The 18,319-nt window shown below is 42.3% G+C and overlaps 1 protein-coding gene and 1 non-coding gene across 2 annotated transcripts in view; both read left to right on the top strand.

Moving 5' to 3' along the window:
- The window catches only part of LOC106577603 (uncharacterized), a 51,943-nt gene that overhangs the window by 21,506 nt on the left and 12,118 nt on the right, over nt 1-18,319 (top strand). The window lies entirely within an intron of this gene.
- On the top strand, nt 10,167-17,376 carry LOC106577606 (uncharacterized). The gene is made up of 2 exons (XR_014381397.1): nt 10,167-11,562; nt 13,276-17,376. It is a non-coding gene; the product is annotated as an uncharacterized LOC106577606 (transcript).

Below are 18,319 nucleotides of genomic sequence, written 5' to 3'. Positions count from 1 at the left end.
GGCAAGATGCAGTAGATGGTATAGAGTACAGTATATACATATGAGATGAGTAATGTAGGGTATGTAAACAATATATAAAGTGGCATTGTTTAACTTCTTACATCTAGACGTTCCGCTAGCGGAACACCGCTCCAATATCCAATGATGGGGCGTGGCGCGAAATACAAACTCCTCGAAAATCCGAAAACTTTTTTCAAACATATGACTATTTTACAGCATTTTAAAGACAAGACTCTCCTTTATCTAATCACACTGTCCGATTTCAAAAAGGCTTTACAACGAAAGCAAAACATTAGATTATGTCAGGAGAGTACCCAGCCAGAAATAATCAGACACCCATTTTTCAAGCTTGCACATAATGTCACAAAAACCAAAACCACAGCTAAATGCAGCACTAACCTTTGATGATCTTCATCAGATGACACTCCTAGGACATTATGTTATACAATACATGCATGTTTTGTTCAATCAAGTTCATATTTATATCAAAAACCAGCTTTTTACATTAGCATGTGACGTTCAGAACTAGCATTCCCACCGAACACTTCCGGTGAATTTACTAAATTACTCACGATAAACGTTCACAAAAAACATAACAATTATTTTAAGAATTATAGATACAGAACTTCTTTATGCAATCGCGGTGTCCGATTTTAAAATAGCTTTTCGGTGAAAGCACATTTTGCAATATTCTGAGTAGATAGCCCGGCCATCACAGGCTAGCTATTTTGACACCCACCAAGTTTGGTACTCACCAAACTCAGATTTACTATAAGAAAAATTGGATTACCTTTGCTGTTCTTCATCAGAATGCACTCCCAGGACTTCTACTTCAACAACAAATGTTGGTTTGGTTCCAAATAATCCATAGTTATATCCAAATAGCAGCGTTTTGTTCGTGCGTTCAAGACACTATCCCAAGGGTAACGAAGGGTGACGCGCCGGCGCGTATCGTGACAAAAAAATTCTATATATTCCATTACCGTACTTCGACGCATGTCAAACGCTGTTTGAAATCAATTTTTATGCAATTTTTCTCGTAAAATAGCGATAATATTCCGACCGGGAGACGTCGTTTTCGTTCAAAGACTGAAAATGTAAAATGGACTCTTCACGTGCACGCGTGCGCCCGATTCATTGTTCTCAGATCGACCACTATCCAAAAGCGCTACTGTTTTTCAGCCAGAGACTGGAGAGTCATCATTCAACGTTCTGGCGCCTTCTGAGAGCCTATGGGAGCCTTAGAAAGTGTCACGTTACAGCATAGATCCTCTGTTTTCAATAAAGAGGCTAAAGAAGGCCAAGAAATGGCCAGAGAGGGCACCTTCCTGTTTGGAATCTTCTCAGGTTTTTGCCTGCCATATGAGTTCTATTATACTCACAGACACCATTCAAACAGTTTTAGAAACTTTAGGGTGTTTTCTATCCAAATCAAACAATTATATGCATATTCTAGTTTCTGGGAAGAAGTAATAAACAGATTAAATCGGGTATGTTTTTTATCCGGCCGTGAAAATACTGCCCCCTATCCATAACAGGTTAAAGTGGCTAGTGATACATTTATTACATCCAATGTTTAATTACTAAAGTGGCTAGAGATTTGAGTCAGTATGTTGGCAGCAGCCACTAAATGTTAGTGATGGCTGTTTAACAGTCTGATGGCCTTGAGATAGAAGCTGTTTTTCAGTCGCTCGGTCCCAGCTTTGATGCACCTGTATTGACCTCGCCTGCTGGATGATAGCGGGGTGAACAGGCAGTGGCTCGGGTCGTTGTTGTCCTTGATGATCTTTTTGGCCTTCCTGTGACATCGGGTGGTGTAGGTGTCCTGGAGGGCAGGTAGTTTGCCCCCGGTGATGCGTTGTGCAGACCTCACTACCCTCTGGAGAGCCTTACGGTTGTGGGCAGAGCGGTTGCCATACCAGGCGGTGATACAGCCCGACAGGATGCTCTCGATTGTGCATCTGTTAAAGTTTTTGTGTTTTTGGTGACAAGCCGAATTTCTTCAGCCTCCTGAGGTTGAAGAGGCACTGCTGCGCCTTCTTCACCACGCTGACTGTGTGGGTGGACCATTTTGGTTTGTCCGTGATGTGTACACCGAGGAACTTAAAACTTTCCACCTTCTCCACTACTGTCCTGTCGATGTGGATATGGGGCTGCTCCCTCTGCTGTTTCCTGAAGTCCACGATCATCTCCTTTGTTTTGTTGACATTGAGTGTGAGGTTATTTTCCTGACACCACACTCCATGGGCCCTCACCTCCTCCCTGTAGGCCGTCTCGTCGTTGTTGGTAATCAAGCCTACCACTGTAGTGTCGTCTGCAAACTTGATGATTGAGTTGGAGGCGTACATGGCCACGCAGTCATGGGTGTACAGGAGAGGGCTGAGAACGCACCCTTGTGGGGCCCCAGTGTTGAGGATCAGCGGGGTGGAGATGTTGTTTCCTACCCTCACCACCTGGGGGCGGCCCGTCAGGAAGTCCAGGACCCAGTTGCACAGGGCGGGGTCGAGACCCAGGGTCTTGAGCTTAATGACGAGTTTGGAGGGTACTATGGTGTTAAATGCTGAGCTGTAGTCGATGAACAGCATTCTTACATAGGTATTCCTCTTGTCCAGATGGGTTAGGGCAGTGTGCAGTGTGATTGCGTCGTCTGTGGACCTATTGGGGTGGTAAGCAAATTGGAGTGGGTCAAGGGTGTCAGGTAGGGTGGAGGTGATATGGTCCTTGACCAGTCTCTCAAAGCACTTCATGATGACGGAAGTGAGAGCTACGGGGCGATAGTCGTTTAGCTCAGTTACCTTAGCTTTCTTGGGAACAGGAACAATGGTGGCCCTCTTGAAGCATGTGGGAACAGCAGACTGGGATAAGGTTTGATTGAATATGTCCGTAAACACACCCGCCAGCTGGTCTGCGCATGCTCTGCGGACGCGGCTAGGGATGCCGTCTGGGCCGGCAGCCTTGCGCAGGTTAACACGTTTAAATGTTTTACTCACGTTGGCTGCAGTAAAGGAGAGCCCGCAGGTTTTGGTACGCGGCCGTGTTGGTGGCACTGTATTGTCCTCAAAGCGAGCAAAGAAGTTGTTTAGTTTGTCTGGGAGCAAGACATCGAGGTCCGCGGTTTTCTTTTTGTAGTCCGTGATTGACTGTAGACCCTGCCACATACGTCGTATCTGAGCCGTTGAATTGCGACTCTACTTTGTCTCTATACTGACGCTTAGCTTGTTTGATTGCCTTGCGGAGGGAATAGCTACACTGTTTGTATTCGGTCATGTTTCCGGTCGCCTTCCCCTGATAAAAGCAGTGGTTCGCACTTTCAGTTTTGAGCGAATGCTGCATCAATCCACTGTTTCTGGTTGGGGAATGTTTTAATAGTCGCCGTGGGTACAACATTACCGATGCACTTGCTAATAAACTCACTCACCGAATCAGCATATACATCAATGTTGTTGTTCGACGCTATCCGGAACATATCCCAGTCCACGTGATCGAATAAATCTTGAAGCGTGGAATCAGATTGGTCGGACCAGCGTTGAACAGACCTGAGCATGGGCGTTTCCTGTTCTAGTTTCTGTCTATAGGCTGGGAGAAACAAAATGGAGTCGTGGTCAGATTTGCTGAAAGGAGGGTGAGGGAGGTCTTTGTATGCGTCGCTGATGTTAGAGTAACAATGATCCAGAATTTTGCCAGCCCGGGTCGCGCATTCGATATGCTGATCAAATTAATAAGGGAGCCTTGTTTTCAGATTAGCCTTGTTAAATTCCCAGCTACAATAAATGCACCCTCAGGATATGTGGTTTCCAGTTTCCAGTCCAATGAAGTTCTTTTAGGGCCGTCGAGGTGTCTGCTTGGGGAGGATATACACGACTGTGATCATAATTGAAGAGAGTTCTCTTGGTAGATAATGCGGTCGGCCTTTGATTGTAAGGAATTCTAGGTCAGGTGAACAAAAGGAATTTGAGTTCCTGTATGTTGTTATGATCACACCGCCCTTCTTCATACCAGAGAGATGTTTGTTTCTGTCGGCAGGATGCGTGAAGAAACCAGGTGGCTGTACCGACTCTGATAACGTATCCGGAGTGAGCCACATTTCCGTGAAACAGAGAATGTTACAATCTCTGATGTCTCTCTGGAAGGCAACCCTTGCTCGGATTTCGTCTACCTTGTTGTCAAGAGACTGGACATTGGCGAGTAGTATGCTCGGGAGCGGTGGGCGATGTGCCCATCTACGGAGCCTGACCAGAAGACCGCTCCGTCTGCCCCTTCTGCGGCACCATTTTTTGGGTCGCCTGCTGGGATCCGATCCATTGTCTTGGGTGGTAGACCAAACAGAGGATCCGCTTCGGGAAAGTCGTATTCCTGGTCATAATGTTGGTAAGTTGACGTTGCTCTTATATCCAATAGTTCCTCCCGGCTGTATGTAATAAGACTTAAGATTTCCTGGGGTAACAGTGTAATACATAAAAATAAAAAACATATTGCATAATACTGTTTCCTAAATGCAAAGCGAGGTGGCCATCTCTGTTGGCGCCGGAAGCATTAAGTACCAATATAGTATTAAGTACTGATATTGGTACTTAATGCGGGTTAAATCAAGTATATGTTATTTTCCAAATCATTTAAAAATGTGTATCTGATTTATTTATTCAACAAGGGTTCTTCTAAGATCCTCAGTTCTTTGAAGAACTTTAGGGTTCTTGGTACTGAAAATGGCCCCAAAAAGGTTCTTCCAAGAACCCCATAGGAGGTGGGGTTCATCGAGGAACCTCCTTAGATTCCTGCAAGAACCCCCACCAACTAAATGCCCAACTGAAACATTTGGATTTGAATTTGAAAGGACAGCAGGTAAAAATGTCCTCAATTTAAGGTATGGTTTGTCCCTTGTATGATCTACATTAATATTGTTTTATGATGATACCATCTATCTTTTCATATTTGTGCAAATCTTTCAAAAACAGAAAATGGACACAATTCAATGGATATCAATCAACAAAGGGGTAAGAATATGTACTGAATGCTATGAGAATATCTTGATAAGGAGAACATCAACATATGAACATCAACACGCCAGAGGATATACCCATTGGACTTGGGGCTCTGCTGGGAGTATACCTCATATTTAGATTTTTTTATTCTGCTTTGCCACTAAAATCATAAAACACTGAGAACTAAAATATTGTGTTATTGTTGTTATTGTTATGCGTAGTATTATCCATTTTAATAATAATAATAACAGGGAAGGTGGGTAGTTAAAAAAATAACCCCAAAAGGTTCTTCAAAAGGGTCTTCGAGGATCCATTAAAAGGGGTTCTTTGTAGAACCTTTTTAAAGGGTTCTTCAAAGAACTTATGGGGGTTCCCCCAAAGTTTCAATTTGAAGAACTGCTAAAGGATACTGCAGGAACGTTTTCTTTTAGTGTACTTTCTGATACAGAATGCAGTGATGTGTACTGAACCTGTCGCCCGTAATAAAGCGTAGTGCGCTATGATAAACTGTGTCCAATGGCTTCAATACAATGGCAGCTGCATTTACTGTAGAAGATAGTCTAAAACAGAATTTAATGTTGACCGAATTATTTGTTTTCTGCTATTTAACGAAAGGCATGACCTATTCCTATAAAATAAGACCATTTTAATGATTCATTTCTTAACTAGCTCATCAACATGATTTTTGAAAGAAAGCTTTGATGTCCAGGTATTTATAAGCGGGGACACGATCAATGAGGGCACAATCCAAGGCAGCCTTGACCTTCTTTGAAGTCTCATAGATTGCTGCATTGCACTTTTTTTGTTTATAAAGCCCTTTTGCACATACCTTATTTCCTTGTTTACCTACAGATGTACGAGCTATATCAGACCTGGTCTCAGGGATGGCTAACTCTGTCGAGTGCTTTGATCTCCACTGAGTTAAGTAAATGTTTTTTTTGTCACCTTACTTGTGGAATAACCTCCAAAACTCTCTAAAATTGGATGATGTGGTGCCTCGGTTAAGCTCAGGGAATTCAGACTTAAGCTCTGGCAATTTAGATGGCTATTGAGGACCTTTTTACTAAAGAATGTGTTTGTTTTCTATGATTGTGTTTTGTATCTCTGTTTTGCCTTTGGTGTAGTGATGTGTATATTGTTCTGTAAATTGATGTGTATGTTGGTGTCCATTGTTGGCAGGTAGCCTAGCGGTTAAGAGCGTTGGGCCAGTAATTGAAAGGTTCGAATCCCCAAGCCGACTAGGGGGAAAATCTATGTACCCTTGAGTAAGACACTTAACCCTGATTGCTCTGGATAAGAACATCTGCTAAAAGTGTAAATGTACTGATGTGTTATACAGGACTCATCTGTAAAAGAGGTGTCAACATGACTTCCTGTTAAAATAAAGGCTAAATAAAATGACTTGAAAGCATTCAGTACCCCAGGGAGATTCCAATCAGTATTATTCCACCATGTCAGACAAAAAAACAGGTGCTGATTGTAAAAATGATTTAATAATGGAACTTATTTTAGTCTGAATAGAAATAAAATGTGGAACACCATTAGTGGATGGATGTCCATTAGATACATCTACATATTGTTACACCACATTGATGCAGTATAAACCTATGTGCTTGTTTGATTGCACTAATTGATTGCACTAAATGAAGATGGCGCCGGAGAAGATGGCTGACGTTTTATGTGCTCCTAACCGTTTGTGTTTTTATGTTTGTTTATTTGCATTGTTTGTAACTTATTTTTTTACTTATTTTGTACGTAATGTTGCTTCTACCGTCTCTTATGACCAAAAATAACTTCTGGACATCAGAACAGCGATTACTCACCACAAACTGGCAGAAGCTTTTTTTCCTTTAACGAGTCCGACAAGCCCGACGTGAAGGACATACTGCTTTCCCGGGAACAGGCCCAAATCCCTGTCATCTGCATGAAGAGAAGACGGAGAAAAAGAGGATGGAGGTCGGGCTGCCTTCTGAGAATTCGTAGGCAATCGAATAAACCCACCCTGCCTTCCGTTCTACTAGCTAAGTGCAATCATTGGAAAATAAACTCAACGACCTATGCGGAAGATTAAACTACCAACGGCACATTAAAAACTGTCATATCTTAAGCTTCACGGAGTCGTGGCTGAACGACAACATTATCAACATACATCTGGCTGGTTATACGCTGTATCGGCAGGATAGAACAGCGGCGTCTAGTAAGACAAGGGGTGGCAGACTATGCATATATGTAAACAACAGCTGGTGCACAATATTTAAGGAAGTCTTGAGGTTTTGCTCGCCTGAGGCAGAGTATCTCATGATAAGCTGTAGACCGCACTATCTACCTAGAGAGTTTTCATCTGTATTTTTCGTAGCTGTTTACTGGCACTAAGAAAGCACTCAATGAGCTGTATTCCGCCATAAGCATACAGGAAAACGCTCATCCAGAGGCGGCGCTCCTAGTGGCCAGGGACTTAAATCTGTTTTACCAAATTTCTATCAGCATGTTAAATGTACAACCGGAGGGGAAAAATTAAGCAGAATCTTAGCTAAAGGACTATTTTGCTAGCACAGACTGGAATATGTTCCGGGATTCTTCCTATGGCATTGAGGAGTACACCACATCAGTCATTGGCTTCATCAACAAGTGCATCGATGATGTCGTCCCTACAGTGACTATACGTACATACCCCAACCAGAAGCCATGGATTACAGGCAACATTCGCACTGAGCTAAAGGCTAGAGCTGCCACTTTCAAGTAGCGGGACTCTAACCCGGAAGCTTCTAGAAAATCCTGCTAGGCCGTCCGACAAACCATCAAACAGGCAAAGCGTCAATACAGGACTAAGATTGAATCGTACTACACCGGCTCCGACACTCGCCGGATGTGGCAGGGCTTGCAAACCATTACAGACTACAAAGGGAAGCACAACCGAGAGCTGCCCAGTGACACAAGCCTACCAGACAAGCTAAATCACTTCCATGCTCGCTTCGAGGAAAATAACACTGAAACATGCATGAGAGCACCAGCTGTTCCGGATGACTGTGTGATCACACTCTCCGCAGCCGATGTGAGTAAGACCTTTAAACAGGTCAACATTCACAAGGCCGCAGGGCCAGACGGATTACCAGGACGTGTACTGCGAGCATGCGCTGATCAACTGGCAAGTGTCTTCACTGACATTTTCAACCTCTCCCTGTCCGAGTCTGTAATACCAACATGTTTCAAGCAGACCACCATAGTCCCTGTGCCCATGAACAATAAGGTAACCTGCCTAAATAACTACTGACACGTAGCACTCACGTCTGTAGCCATGAAGTGCTTTGAAAGGCTGGTAATGGCTCACATCAACACCATTATCCCAGAAACCCTAGACCCACTCCAATTTGCATACCGCACCAACAGATCCACAAATGATGCAATCTCTATTGCACTCCACACTGCCCTTTCCCACCTGGACAAAAGGAACACCTATGTGAGAATGCTATTAATTGTCTACAGCTCAGCGTTCAACACCATAGTGACTTCAAAGCTCATCAATAAGCTAAGGACCCTGGGACTAAACACCTCCCTCTGCAACTGGATCCTGGACTTTCTGACGTGCCGCCCCCAGGTGGTAAGGGAAGGTAACAACACATCCGCCACACTGATCCTCAACACAAGGGCCCCTCAGGGGTGCGTGCTCAGTCCCTTCCTGTACTCCCTGTTCACTCATGACTGCACGGCCAGGCACGACTCCAACACCATTAAGTTTGCCGATGACACAACAGTGGTAGGCCTGATCACAGACAACGACGAGACAGCCTATAGGGAGGAGGTCAGAGACCTGGCCGTGTGGTGCCAGGACAACAACCTCTCCCTCAACGTGATCAAGACAAAGGAGTTGATTGTGGACTACAGGAAAAGGAGGACAGAGCACACCCCCATTCTCCTCGATGGGGCTGTAGTGTAGCAGGTTGAGAGCTTCAAGTTCCTTGGTGTCCACATCACCAACAAACTAATATGGTCCATTCACACCAAGACAGTCGTGAAGAGCGCACGACAAAACCTATTCCCCCTCAGGAGACTGAACAGATTTGTCAATGGTACTCAGATCCTCAAAAGGCCCTACAGCTGCACCATCGAGAGCAATCTGACGGGTTGCATTACTGCCTGGTAAGGCAACTGCTCGGCCTCCGACCACAAGCCACTATAGAGGGTAGAGCGTACAGCCCAGTACATCCCTATACCAGGCGGTGTCAGAGGAAGGCCCTATAAATTGTCAAAGACCCCAGCCACCCTAGTCATAGACTGTTCTCTCTGCTACTGCACGGTTAAGCAGTACAGGAGCTTCAAGTCTAGGTCCAAGAGGCTTCTAAACAGCTTCTACCCTCAAGCCATAAGACTCCTGAACAATCACATGGCTACCCAGACCATTTGCATTGCCCCCTCTTTTACGCCGCTGCTACTCTGTTATTATCTATGCATAGCCACTTTAATAACTCTACCTACATGTACATATTACCTCAATTACATCGACTAACCTGTGCCCCCACACATTGACTCTGTACCGGTACCCCCTGTATATAGTCTCGCTATTGTTATTTAACTGCTGCTCTTTAACTACTTGTTACTTTTATTTCAGATTATTATTTATTATTTTTTAAACTGCATTGTTGGTTAGGGGCTTGTAAGTAAGCATTTCACGGTAAGATCTACACCTGTTGTATTCGGAGCATGTGACTAATAAAATGTGATTTGATTTGATGATTTGATTTAATCAATCAACACATGCTTCTCTTTGTTTGTCTGAATTTATTATAATTTCTCTTTTGCACATCCCAACTCCCTTTAAGACACCCTTGATGGCGGGGAAGGGGGATCGAGTTAGATGTTTACACGGGGATGGTGGCTGGAAGAGCGCGCTTGTTTGAAATTGAAAAACGTGGCGGTAGCTTCTGATAAAGAAGAACATCAAGACGAAGCAGCTGCTTTATAAGTGGGATGCACTGTTGAGCGCTACATCCTGAGGGGTTCGTGCTGATTATACGGAGATTGTGACAGCCGGTTAAATGGCGTCCCTTGAGAAAGGAAGAACAAGATGTGTCTGGAGAAGTGCAGTATTATCAAAAGGAGATGTATACTTGGAATACAGAGGAGGAGTGGAGGGAAAAAGAGAGGCAGAGGAGGTCTAAGAGAGAGAGGGAGGAAGACCGTGAGCTTGAGTCGGTTAAAAATGGTGGGAAAGTGAATGGTGAAACAGAAGTGTCATTGTTCTTTTGAGTTTTGATGTTGTGTCTTTTCCGAACAAAGTGATGTTAGGATATATAAGTTATCCTGTACAAGCTTTTGTGCCGAATACATGACTTTATTACTTTGTCAAGCTTATGGGCATGTGGCAGCAGTGTGTAGGAGGGAGGTTCCTTGGTGTGAGAAGTGTGCAGAATGGCATGAGACAAAGGAATGTGTAGCATTGGGAAAAGTAGTGGTATGTGTTTATTCGTGGGGGGGCCACATGGGGCTGGGGATCAGAAACGTCCTATGCGAGATAGGCAGGTTGAGGTTTCCAGGGTTAGAATAGTGCACAAATTGTCATGTCCTGAGGCAGTGAAGAAAGTAGAGGAAGATGGGTCAAGGGGGAGGGATCCTGAGAGGAGTGGTGTGAGTAGTTGATCTGTACCAGTACAGAGGGATAGGCCAATAAGTGATATATCTTTCAGTAAGATTGGATTTCTTGCATTTATAGCAATGGTTATCAACTGTACTGCAGGGATGGAACATAAGTCATAGAAAATTGAGGTTGTGGTGGCAGCTGCATTGAGGTATTTGGGTGTGCGAGACTTGACATCAGAAGAGTTACAGGGTGTGTTAAGTGGTGGTGTCCCATCCTTTCAGGTTGTTGGCATGAGGTAGGACTAAATATATTGAAATAGTGGAGTAGGATGTTATTATTTTTTGTGAGTGTAGTGTTAGATGGTACAAGCAATGTATAAGGGAGTTGTACTCCAGTAGGTGGCGGTAATGCAACATATATTGGAAACCAACCGCCGTTAAACCTCATCAAAGAAGAAGAGGTTCTTTAACAACAGTTAGTGAGCTACCACGGTAGCTTGCTAGCCAACATAGCCGAAAGATTCAAGCTCTTTAGACTTCGGTGTATATTAGCCACTGTGTTTTGAACACACTTCGGTCGTCAAGCTAGTTTACCATTTACATTTCATATTCACGTTTCTAGTGGTTAGCTGGATAGCTAAAACAGCCTAGCTGATGATAATAATGTGCTAACTAGCTAGCTAACATCCGACCATGAGCTCATTAAGCTACTGCCCTGCTAAAGAAGAGGAAGTCTGCTGGACGGAGAAAGAGGGTCTTTGGCTGAACATTGTCGTAAAAGAGGAGGAGGCAGAGGAGGCTGTCACAGTAAAAAAAGAGGTAGAGGGTGAGGCTGTTGCAATGAAAGGTGAAGGAGCTCCAGTGAAGGAAGAGTTCAGAGTGAAAGAGGAGGTCGTCGTCACTGTGAAAGAAGAGGGGGAAGAAAAAGTGGAGGGTGGCGTTTTTGGAGTGAAGGAGGAGATAACTGTAACATTGAAAGAGGAAGAGACTGGAGATCAGATTAACAACGGTGAGTAATGTTATTATCTTAATTAACAAGAGGGGCACACATTGTCTTAACGTCAGACTGTTACCATGTATATTCAGTTTGAAAGAAGTCGACCAAAAAAAAGTATCTACAAGCCAGAATGTTGAATATAATGACATTAACACCAAATATGTCTAATTGTTCTGTGTTAACACTTTACCCTTGTCTGTGCTGTTGGTGCATTTGACTGTGGGAAGTGAAGGTAAAATATCCACAGGAAAGTATTATTTACCTGACTTTTTGCGGTGTCGGTAGGTTATGTCACGTGTATTTTCAATCCGTTGATGCATTGCATGTGATGCACAATATGTAAACAATAGCTGAATTGAACCTTGAATGTTGTTGACCAAGGCAAGTTCCCTCACAATCAGCTGGAAATGCTTGTGAAACTTGCCAGCTGATTACGTGGGACAAAGTTAGCTCTGTGTCTGTGATTAAGCTCCGCCATTGTTTACATATTGTGCAAGTGTTTGTATTGTGCGAATTGCATAAGTATTAAAAAATACTAAACCGGAAACACAACCTAAATACAGACCAGCATACTGAAACTCGGGTTAACACTTCCCTGTCCATATTTTGTCTAAGATTACATCAGACATAAGGACAAAATCAATGGACAACAGGTAAATTAATTTAAAAATGAAGTTTATTCAACATTCTGACATGTAATGGGATGGTTCAGAAATGCTGAGTATTAATGACAGGAGCCAATGCAAGTCTTCCACTCTTGGATTCTAAAAGAGGCCAGGTCACACTGTTGTTGAACCAATGCATGGTTTTAAAGGGGCCTTTTTGATTATGCAGTTTTTTAATGTCGGAAAGAAAGCTACACTGTAAAATGTGTATACCATTAAAGTCGGCCACCAACAAATGTTAACAATGGATTGTTTTGTGCGAAATTACAACTTAAATATCTCACCCTTAGGGGTAGCCCTTCAAAGCTCGCCATCGTGTATACAGTTAATAACAGTAAGTACTGTAATTTTAACAGTAGCGTCCCGTCTTAGGTCATTCCATAGCGACAGCTTGTGAGATGTCACCCGAACCCGTTGCGGTACGCTACCTGTTTTAGCAGTAAGTGTCCTGCGTTGGATGGTATCCATAATCGGTAGACAGTTTATCATTGTTTGCATCGCCAAGTAGTGCCCAAGAAAGTATTAAATCCACTTTTTGATGCTACCCCCACCCCTTCCAATCTAATTCAAAGATGGATTCCCCCTTATGGATGTTACATGGATTCCCAATTTAGCGTTATGGATGTTACATGAAATGGACAAGCTTTTTTGTGGAGACTGAACATATTAGCAGAAGTCTGTGAGTTGGTAAGTCTTCGGTCAAAACATGGATAGCCATTTCGAAGGAAAGGCTTGGCTGAACACAAAAACGATCATTTTGAAAATATTGTAATTTCTATTATTACTTTAGAGATAGTGGGCCACCAACAAAACGTTGTTAACAATCGATCAAATGCAACCTGTAACATTGACTGAAATAGTTTGACATGACAATCCATTAGAGCAAGATTTGATTTGGAGCTCTTCATTTGTTTTTAAAATATTTTTAATTATGAAATGTTGTGAAGACTGGTCTCAGGTTATTGAGGGATCTAGTCCAGAAGAAAACTCGTAGGAAGACACTTATCATGTGGGGTTTTTATTCAGGTCTCTGTTTAACTAAATACTCTGTCTTTGGCAGGAGAGAGACTTGACTCTCCTTCTGACAGCGAGAAGAGTCCTTCAGGTGAACCAGACCCAAAGACGTCCAAACCGGCAGGACGACACCACTGCTCCCAGTGTGGAAAGAGTTTTACCCAGTTAGGGAGCTTGAAAACGCATGAGAGAATACACACAGGAGAAAAGCCCTACCACTGCTTCCAGTGTGAAAAGAGTTTTAGGTGGTTAGGTAGTCTGAAAAAGCATGAGAAGACACACACACGAGAAAAGCCCTACCAATGTTCCCTGTGTGGTCAGAGTTTTACCCAGTTAGGGGCCCTCAATAAGCATGACAGGACACACACGGGAGGTGATAAGACCTACCACTGCTCCATGTGTGGAAAGGTATTTAACCGATTAAGGCATCTGAATAAGCATGAAAGAATACATACACAGGAGGAGAAGACATACCACTGCTCTCATTGCGGAAAGACATTTTCCCAGTCAGAGGACCTGGAATCACATGAGAGAATAGAGAGGCTGTGTTCTGACTTATGTTTTTGACTGGGAATTTGTGTTTTTGTTCATGCCACATGAAATTAAATTGTGTAAATGAAGTAACTATTGAAATGGCAACAGACAGCCCCGATTCTCCCTGTAATGCAGAGCTAGAGGATTTTAATAAAGCCATGGAGGCGCTGAAAGAAGCGCACAAGCATTCTACAAAATGGGATCGAGTATGGGAAAAAATTAGCAAACTGGATAAGGTTGGTCAGCATTTCCCGGCTGACGGAAAATTCCAATCTGATAGAAAATTCAGGGAGGCAATTATGACTTGGCACAATGACATAAAACCTGAATCAAAAGTTCAATATACCAGTGTTTTCATGTCAGCATTATCTCAACAAAAAATACAAACCGATAAACCCGGAATTAGTAGATGTACTCAGCAACAGAAAGACTGGGTACGTGAGTACATTGATAGAATTTGTATTTCAGCTTTGATGGCAGGTTTGAAACCTGTGATCACAACGGCAATTGCGGGATAGTGGATGAAATAGAGCAATATGCTTTAAGAGTGGAAAATAACTCCGCTCACTTCACAGACGTGAGAGGGGTTAATACGGCCACAGGGAAAGTCACTATAGAATGACAGGGTTCTGATAATATGAAATATACTTATTCATGTCACTGAGGAAGAGAGGATAATGTATAACGTTTACATTATGTCAGGATATGTTTTTGTTAGCCATCAGGGATCCTATGGGAGGAATCCTCTGGGAGGAGAAGAGACACAGTCTGGTACCAGTCACCATGACAGCTGTGAGTTGGGGAGGAGTGAGCACTTTGGGGCAGAGGTCAGGTCAGATGAAGTGAGGAAGAACAGATATCACTAAGGTTCTGTCTAGCAACAGAGATGCCTTGGCTGTTCAGATGTGTAGGAGGTGACTCGGCATAGGAGAAAGGGTTACATATCGGTGCTTGTGTGAATATGTCGTCGTCTGTAGAGCTGTTTGACCCTTTGGGATGAATTAACTTGGTTTAAGCTTTCATAGTGTCCGTTGAGTTCTTACTTTTAATAATTAAAACCTAACAATATAGTGCCTTCAGAAATGATTCACACTCCTTGAATTATTCCACATTTTATTTCCGATTTTGTGTCACTGGCATACACACAATACCCCATAATGTCAAAGCGGATTTATGTTTTTCGAATTTTTTGAAATTATTTACAAATGAAAAGCTGAAATGTCTTGTCAATTAGTATTCAACTCCTTTGTTATGGCAAGCCTAATTAAGTTCAGCTTTTCCATGGACTCGCTCTGTGTACAATAATGTTCAACATGATTTTTGAATGACTTCCTCATCTCTCTACCCCACACATACAATTATCTGTAAGGTCCCTGAGCCGAGCAGTGAATTTCAAACACAGATTCAACCACAATGACCAGGGAGGTATCCCAATGCCTTGCAAAGGAGAGCACCTATTGGTAGATGGGTAAAAAAAGAAAAAAAAGACAGCAGACATCGAATATCCCTTTGAGCATGGTGAAGTTATTAATTACACTTTGGATGGTGTATCAATACACCCAGCCACGACAAAGATACATGCATCCTTCCTAACTCAGTTGCCGGAGAGAAAGGAAACCGCTCCGGGATTGGACCAATGGTGACTTTAAACAGTTACAGAGTTTAATGGCTGTGATAGGAGAAAACTGAGGATGGATCAACAACGTTGTAGTTACTCCACAATACTAATCTAAATGACAGAGTGAAAAGGAAGAAGACAAATATTCCAAAACATGCATCCTGTTTGTATCAAGGCACTAAAATAACACTGCAAGAAATGTTGCAAATCAATTTACTTTTTGTCCTGAATACAAAGTGTTATGTTTGGGGCAAGTCCAATAAAAGACATTAGTAAGTACCACTCTCCATATTTTCAAGCATTATAGTGGCTGCATCATGTTATGGGAATGCTTGTAACTGTTAAAGCACAGAAAAAATCCTACAGAAAAATCTGGTTCAGTCTGCTTTTCACCAGACACTGAGAGATGAATTCACCTTTCAGCAAGACAATAACCTAAAACACAGGGCCAAATCTGGAGTTGCTTACCAAGAATGCAGTGAATGTTTCTGAGTGGCTGAGTTACAGTGTTGAATCTGCTTGAAAATCTATGGCAAGACCTGAAAATGGTTGACTAGCAATGATCAACAACCAATTTGACAGAGCTTGAAGAATTGTGAAAAGAATAGTGGGCTAAAGTTGCACAATTCAGTAGTGGAAAGCTCTTAAAAACGTACCCAGAAAGACACAGCTGTAATCACTGCCAAAGGTGCTTCTACGCAGTATTGGCTCAGGTGTGAATACTTATGTAAAGGAGATATTCTGTGTTTCATTTTTAATACATTTGCAAAAAATTCTAAACATGTTTTCACTTTATCATTATGGGGTATTGTGTGTAGATGGGTGAGAACATTTTTTATTTCAACCATTTTGAATTCAGGCTGTAACACAACAAAATGTGAAATAAGTCAAGGGGTATGAATACTTTCTGAGGGCACTGTAGATGAATAGAATTTTGCATTTCTTGATTCCAACCTTGAAATGTCTTGAATGTGATTTGATATATGATTTGGATATAGCTAAATTAATTTGATTGGACACACCTACTCATTCAAGAGTTTTTCTTTATTTGTACTATTTTCTACCTTGTATCTCAAATTTGGACTCATCAGACCAAAGGACAGATTTCCATTGCTTGTGTTTTTTGGCCAACGCAAGTCTCTTCTTCATATTGGTGTCCTTTAGTAGTGGTTTCTTTGCAGCAATTCGACCATGAAGGCCTGATTTACGCAGTCTCCTCTGAACAGTTGATTTTGAGATGTCTGTTACTTGAACTCTGTGAAGCATTTATTTGGGCTGCAATTTCTGAGGCTAGTAACTCTAATGAACTTATCCTCTGCATCAGAGGTAACTCTGGGTCTTACTTTCCTGTGGTGGTTCACATGTGAGCCAGTTTCCTCATAGCGCTTGATGGTTTTTGTGACTGCACATGAAGAAACATTCAAACTTACTTTAAATTTTCCGGATTGAATGACCTTCATGTTTTAAAGTAATTATGAACTGTTGTTTCTCTTTGCTTATTTGAGCTGTTCTTGCCATAATACGGACTTGGTCTTTTACCAAGTAGAGCTATCTTCTGTATACCAACCCTACCTTGTCACAACACAACTGATTTGTCTCAAACGCATTAAGAAGGAAAAAAAATCCACAAATTAACTTTTAACAAGGCACACCTGTTCATTGAAATGCATTCCAGGTGACTACCTCATGAATCTGGTTGAGAGAATGCCAAGAGTGTGCAAAGCTGTCATCAAGGCAAAGGGTGGCTACTTTGAAGAATCTAAAATTTGTTTAATACTTTTTTGGTTTCTACATGATTCCAAATGTGTTATTTCATAGTTTTGATGTCTTCACTATTATTCTACAATGTGGAAAATAGTAAAAAATAAAGAAAAACCCCTTGAATGAGTAGGTGTGCCCAAACTTTTGAATGGTGTTACATGTAGGAGCATTAGAGACCTAGTTGTATATTTATATATCTGTTTACCTGAATAATGAATAAGAAATTGCCTTAAATGCAGTAGTTGATGTAACGTTTGTTTACAATTATTACTAATCAATCAACACATGCTTCTCTTTGTACTTCACCATTTAATATTGAAAAATGAAGATTTAAAAAAAAAAACATTTTAGTAATTTAGCAGACTCTCTTTTCCAGAGCGATTTACAATAGGTCCCCCGTGGAAATCGAACCCACAACCCTAAATGTTTTGTAAAAAATAAAAACGTGCTCCTTTCCTACTCCAGTCAGCAGAGGGCATGTGTGTTTATATACAGTTGAAGTCAGAAGTTTACATACACTTAGGTTGGAGTCATTCAAAATTGTTTTTCAACCACTCCACAAATTTCTTGTTAACAAACTATAGTTTTGGCAAGTGGGTTAGGACATCTACTTTGTGCATGACACAAGTCATTTTTCCAACAATTGCTTACAGACAGATTATTTCACTTATAATTCATTGTATCACAATTCCAGTGGGTCAGAAGTTTAAATACTGTGGTGTACAGCAGGTCAGCCACCAGGGGGAGACTCGTCGAGGCCTGGTGACAGACGGAGTATACATCACGAGGCGATGGCTCCATCTGCTGGACGTGCCAGGTCTCGATGGGCTCTCCGGCCAGGACAAATTGGGGCTGATTGGTGAGTAATCAAGGGCTGATTGCTCACCAGCTGTACAAGTCCCATAAAGCTGCCAGAAGGGCAGCACATGGGGGGGAGAGACTGGGGGAGGAAAGGACTCCTGTATAGTTGGGGACGGTAACAGGAGGGAGTTCAGTTTTTGATCCCCACAGGATACAGCAAGACCTGGAGCCCAGAAGACAGTATCCTGGAGAGGGTGTCTTGGGGGAGACCTTTTCTTTTGGACTATTATTTTAATAAACACCTTTGAAACTGAGATAATCCTACTCTGTCCGTGTCTGATCTGTGTAAACATTTTGACCCAACCCCTGGTCTGCC

The sequence above is a fragment of the Salmo salar genome, chromosome 18, assembly GCF_965601325.2.
Source record: "Salmo salar chromosome 18, fSalSal1, whole genome shotgun sequence".
NCBI lineage: Eukaryota > Metazoa > Chordata > Actinopteri > Salmoniformes > Salmonidae > Salmo > Salmo salar.
This window is presented reverse-complemented; position numbering and strand designations above follow the sequence as displayed.